The sequence below is a fragment of the Callithrix jacchus genome, chromosome 13 (genome assembly GCF_049354715.1).
Source record: "Callithrix jacchus isolate 240 chromosome 13, calJac240_pri, whole genome shotgun sequence".
NCBI lineage: Eukaryota > Metazoa > Chordata > Mammalia > Primates > Cebidae > Callithrix > Callithrix jacchus.
Genome location: NC_133514.1, coordinates 106,419,303 through 106,425,062, shown reverse-complemented (window position 1 = coordinate 106,425,062; position 5,760 = coordinate 106,419,303). Strand labels below are relative to the sequence as shown.

The following is a 5,760-nucleotide window of genomic DNA, read 5'->3' as shown; positions in this document are numbered from 1 at the left end:
ACTGCCTGGGAAAGGCAGTCACCCAACAGAAAAATAAATAAATAAATAACCAAACTGGTGATCAGCAGCTTCCCAAGAAGATCTCAGAAGTTGGGCCAGTGGGCTCAAGCATGCACTCGAAGAGGCAAAATGGCGGAGTTTAATAGGTACATGACCTTCCTCTCAAACTCTACACTAGTAAGGGAAGAACGCTAGACTGGTGAGGGAAAAACGGCTCAAGTGGCATGTGCAGAACTCCAGTAAACACGCCGCATGTGTGGCCTGTCAACAGCACTGACAGGCACTGCACATGTGGACAGCCCATGCCACAGGAAGAATCACAGCAGAAGGGAGGCAAGACCCCCGAAGTATGCCAACATATAACACTGAAGGAAATAATGTATACTGTCCGACCTACCCTCTGCGGGAAGACTGGGCTCATTGGGAAAGAAACCGGACCGCAGGCTAGAGGAAATTCCTTAAGTTCAGGCTTTATTGAGAGGAAAGAGCCTCCGGGCAGGCCAGCCGGGACGAAAAGGAAAAATGGCTGCGCTGCTCAGAGGGGCAGGGTTGTTTTATAGGGGGCTGAAGGGCTGGGGGGTGGGGAAGCCAAAAGCCGAGGTGGTGGGCAACTGTTGGTCAGTTTGAACTGCTGGGTGGGAAGCTGGGCGGCGGGAAGCTGGGCGGCGGGAGGGCTATGGCCGGTATCGGTATGTAAAGTGAGAGATAAGGGAGCCTCTTTGTGGGGGAGGGAAAGAGAGAGAGAGAGAGAGCGTTTGCGGTAGGGGCAGAGTTTTCCAAACATTCCCGACTCCTTAAAGAAAAGAAAAAGAGGGGGTCAGGGGCGTCGGTTGTCTCTCTGGCTACTTCCTGCTGACAAGGGTCGACGGGGGGTTCTGAAGAGGTTTCTTTTCCTAAGGAGCCTGGAGGTTTGGGGAGAGGTCTGTTTCTTGCACTCGTTCAGGGTGGGGTTGGAGCAGCATCTGGTGGATGGTGACTCCAGTCAGTTCTTGAAAGAGCCGCTGTAGGAACTGGAGAAAGCAAGGAGCAATAAGTAAGATTAGGCAAACAGCTACTAGGGGCCCAAGCAATGGGGACAAGAGGGTATACATAGAGGAAGACCACCACGCTGTGGCTTCAGCCAAGAACTTCTGACTCTGCAGGTTAGTTTTGAGTTTCTGGAGGCTCTCGATTCGGGTTTCTACTAGGCCGGATTCACTGATGTAGTAACAGCACTCTTCTTGTAGGAAGATACAGGTCCCTCCTCGTTCAGCAGTGAGCAGGTCTAGGGCTCTTCAGTTCTGTAAGGCAACTTGGGCAACTGAGGTGATCTGTCGTTGGAGTGATGCTAAAGACTCAGTAGAGTCATTAATAGCCGCTTGGAGTTGTGAGGTCAGTCGGGCTATGGCCAGGTGAGAGTGGACTAGTGCCCCTCCTCCTAATCCTGCTGCAAGTGCTGAACCAGCAAGGGAGACTCCAACGGCAATGGGTAGGAAGGCACCTCGTTGGGTGCGGCGATGGGGAGCTTGCAGCATCTGGAATTCGGCTGGGGAATATATAGTGAGTCGAGGGACTAGGGTTACCGGGAGGACTTTCTGTGTATTTTCAGATGGCTGGGTGGGTTGGGGAAGAGAAGCGTTGGCGTGTTCTCGGAGAAGGCTGCGAAGGAGAGTAAAGTAGGGGAGGTAGCTGTCTAGAGGAGTAGTCTCTGGTGGTGGGGGAGTTGAAAGTAGGAAGGGGCAACCATACAGCAGCTCAAATGGGCTAAGCTGTGATGGGTCCCGGGGGCCTGCTCTTACCCTGGTGAGGGTGATAGGAAGTAAGGTTACCCAGGATTGGCAGAGCTCAAGCATGAGCTTAGTCAGATGCTCCTTTATTAGGCCATTGGCCCGTTCCACCTTACCAGAGGACTGAGGATGGTAGGCAGCATGTAGCTTCTACTGAATTCCTAGAGAGGTAGAAACGGCATTAGTGACTTTGGAGATAAAGGCTGGGCCGTTGTCTGACTGTATGGTAGCCGGGAGTCCAAAGCGTGGGATGATGTCTTGAATGAGATGAGTGGCTACTGTCCCGGCAGACTCAGAGGCTGTGGGGTAAGCTTCAATCCAGCCTGAAAAAGTGTCAACAATGGTTAGCAGATACCGGTACTGTTTGTGCTTTGGCATATGGGTGAAATCAATTTGCCAGTCTTGGCCAGGTAGGAACCCGCGTAGCTGATGAAGCTGGCGCCGGGGATGACAGGAACCCTGGGAATTAGTTTTCATGCAGACAGTACATGAGGACTGGACTTCCTGTATGGTACTGAGGAGGCGGTGGGGGTGAAAAAGTGGGTGGAGGAACTGGTATAAGGCTTTAGGCCCAATGTGGAGTGAATTATGGATGTCTTGGATTATCTGGTACCTTTGCTTTTCAGGGAGGATGAGGAGGTTATGCTTGAAGGCCCAGTCATCCTTGAACTGTACCCCGGGGGTAGACTGGAGGGTCTGGAGTTCTGAGGCAGAGTATTGAGGGCTAGGAGAAAAAGGCTGTGTGGGCTGGCGGTGGGGAAGGTTATGACGGCCTTCAGCTTTGAAAGGATGTCTCACCCCAGAAGGGGAACTGGGCAGGTGGGGATTACTAAAAAGGAGTGGGTGAAGGGAGTGGAGTTATATGAGCACATGAGTGGTGGGGTTTGGTAGGGGATACTTGGGGTCCCATCGATTCCCATGACTAAGACCTGGGAAGGGGTGAGATGGCCAGAATAAGAAGGAAGTGCGGAGTAGGTAGCCCCCATGTCTTGTGACCCTAGGCTCGGCGAGGGTAACCGGAGTCGGAAAGCCAGGGCCCCGCTAGTCATCTAGCAGCCCTAGTAGACTAGGGAACGGAGCTCCCTCGGAGGTCGGCTCCTGGCAAGCAGGCTCCTCCCTACTGAGGGTGACCGCCGGCTGCGTAACGCCAGTGTGTCTGTTTTGAGGAACCGGCACCCTGGGGAAGCTGGGGCAGTCTGACTTCCAGTGTCCCGGGAGCCGACAGATAGGGCAAGGCTTAGTTGGTGGCCATGGTTGTGGACAGGCTCGGGACCAGTGTCCTTCCTTTCCACATTTGAAACATGCCCCTGGAGGGGCATGGGTTTCGGCCTTGGGCTTCTGGTTCCCTGCCGGCCTTAGAGCCGCCACTAGGGCTTGGGTCTGGAGGGCAGCCTTCTGCTTCATGCGAGTTTGGCGGGCAGCCTCAGCCGCATCTTCCCTGGCATTGAATACTTTAAAGGCCATTTTTACCAGGTTTTGGATGGGAGTCTCTGGCCCCTCTTCTGCTTTCTTTAGTTTCTTTCTTATGTCAGGTGCTGATTGGGAGATAAAGTGGGAGGCTAATACAGTGGCCCCGTTTTGGGAGCTGGATCTAGTCGAGTGTACCGGACTAGGGCTTCTTATGCTTGAGTGAGGTATTGGAATTCTTTAATATAGGTGGACGGGTTGGCTGAGAAGGATCCTAAACGTTGCTCAATTTGGGACAGGTCTTGGAGTGAGAAAGGAACATGGACCCTGATTAAACCTTCTGCGCCTGCTACTTCTCGGAGTGGGGCCAGGATAGCTGGCTGGTGGGAGCGGGTGTGGGCCGCCACTGGAGAGGCAAGAGGAAGTGCAGCCTCTGAGGGAGGGGGCTCGGAGGGAGTAGAGGGAGAGCGAGGCATGGCCTCTGAGGTAGGAGGTGCAGAGGGAGTGGGGGAAGGGCGTGCCGTTGATGGCGAGTGGTTGCTGAGATTGGCAGGAGAGGACAGATGTTCAGGCAGATCCTCCGGTGAGGAGTAGGGAGGGGGAGAGGTAGTGGAGGAAGATTTACAGGGGGTTCGAGATAAGAGGATTTGGTAGGTGGAGCAGGAAGAACATAGGTTGGGGTGGGTACGGAGGTCCCAAAAAGCCTGGACGTAAGGAATTTCATTGTCCTTGCCCGCGCGGCGACAAAAATCGTCGAGATCTCGGAGGGTGTTGAAATCAAAAGTGCCAGTCGGGGGCCAATGTGACTGGTTACTGAGTTTGTATTGGGGCCAAGCCACGTGGGACAGGAAAATAAGCTTTTTCTTTCTGAGGGTTTGGGAATATCCCAATTTGGTAAAATTTCGCAGCAAGCACCCGAGGGGGGTGCTCAGAGGTATTTTGGACTCCGAATTTCCCATGGCAGGCGCAGCTACAGACTCTCCGGCGCGGATGGGCAGATGCAACGAAAAGGCGTCCCCGTTCGTTGCAAATTCCCCGGAGTACAATTAAGTACGGAAAGGGAAGCGGTCAGAGGGGCGTCCCCCGTCTGGCGGCTGTCCCTCGGAAGGCTCCTGGAGCGGGAATGGAAGACTACCTTGGCTCGGCCGAGACTAGGCAAGGAGTCCGTGCGGAACGCCGGAGAGGGAGCAACTGCACCATGCCGTAGGAAGAGGAGACGGGAAGCGGGGGAAGGCAAAGCAAGAAAAACTTGGCTTACCTTAATCGGAACGTGGAGGTGGCAGGGCCAGTGTTGGGTAGGTCGGGGAGGGGGGCCGTGGCCGGGCCAACAGCCCCAGCTCCCGTCCCGGGTTTCGGCACCATTTGTCCGACCTACCCTCTGCGGGAAGACTGGGCTCATTGGGAAAGAAACCGGACCGCAGGCTAGAGGAAATTCCTTAAGTTCAGGCTTTATTGAGAGGAAAGAGCCTCCGGGCAGGCCAGCCGGGACGAAAAGGAAAAATGGCCGCGCTGCTCAGAGGGGCAGGGTTGTTTTATAGGGGGCTGAAGGGCTGGGGGGTGGGGAAGCCAAAAGCCGAGGTGGTGGGCAACTGTTGGTCAGTTTGAACTGCTGGGTGGGAAGCTGGGCGGCGGGAAGCTGGGCGGCGGGAGGGCTAGGACCGGTATGTAAAGTGAGAGATAAGGGAGCCTCTTTGTGGGGGAGGGAAAGAGAGAGAGAGAGAGAGCGTTTGCGGTAGGGGCAGAGTTTTCCAAACATATACAGTGGCCCATTTCCAAGACAAAGTGCCTTGAATCGGCTTAGGTCAGCAAACTACAAAAGGAACAGGATATACTAGGCCCCTGCTTGGATAGCTGATGCCTGCTTGTCTGCCTCCCCAACCCTCGCTTCTCTGCCCTTTAGTTACCCTCACTTGAACCAAAGAAGTTTAGTCTAAGATAAAAGTTGACTAGTCTGCAAAATAGCTTGTTTTGTCTATTCTTACCAGCCTGCCCAGCTACTTAGGCCTTAAGTCAAATACTTGAAGAGCCTCAGAGCAGACTAGGATTCCAATGCATTCTGGGTTGCCTCCCAAAGTGCTGGGATTACAGGTGAGAGCTACCTCACCCAGCCGCTACTCTATTTTCCTTTAATATATATGGAAGTACAAATTGAGAACATTGTGAAGCTAAACATTGTTATGATATTTTTACAGATGGGAAAACTGGGATTCAGAGGAGTCCGGTAAACTTCTCCAGGGTAGGCGGTCCCATCACTGGGAAGTGGTCCTCTTTACCTTGTTTGTGCCATGGCTGTTCCTCAAGTGATTCCTTACTGAGTCATGAAAACCATTTCCCACTCCCCTCCTCTTCCCACTACCTCATTAAAGGAATTATTTCTGGCCAGGTGTGGCAGCTCAGACCTGTAATCCCAGCTCTTTGAGAGGCTGAGGTGGGCGGATCATTGGAGGCCAGGAGTTCAAGACCAACTTGGCCAACATGGTGAAACCCCGTCTCTACTAAAAATACAAAAATTGGCCGGGCATGCTTGCAGACACCTGTAATCCCAGCTACTCAGGTGGCTGAGGCATGAGGATTACTTGAACCCAGG

The 5,760-nt window shown here is 53.6% G+C and overlaps 1 long non-coding RNA gene across 1 annotated transcript; it reads right to left on the bottom strand.

Moving 5' to 3' along the window:
• Window positions 1-450: 450 nt before the first annotated feature.
• LOC144578886 (uncharacterized) lies at window positions 451-4,576 on the bottom strand. The gene is made up of 2 exons (XR_013525347.1): window positions 4,432-4,576; window positions 451-2,089 (listed from the first exon to the last, which is right to left on the bottom strand). It is a non-coding gene; the product is annotated as an uncharacterized LOC144578886 (long non-coding RNA).
• Window positions 4,577-5,760: the final 1,184 nt, after the last annotated feature.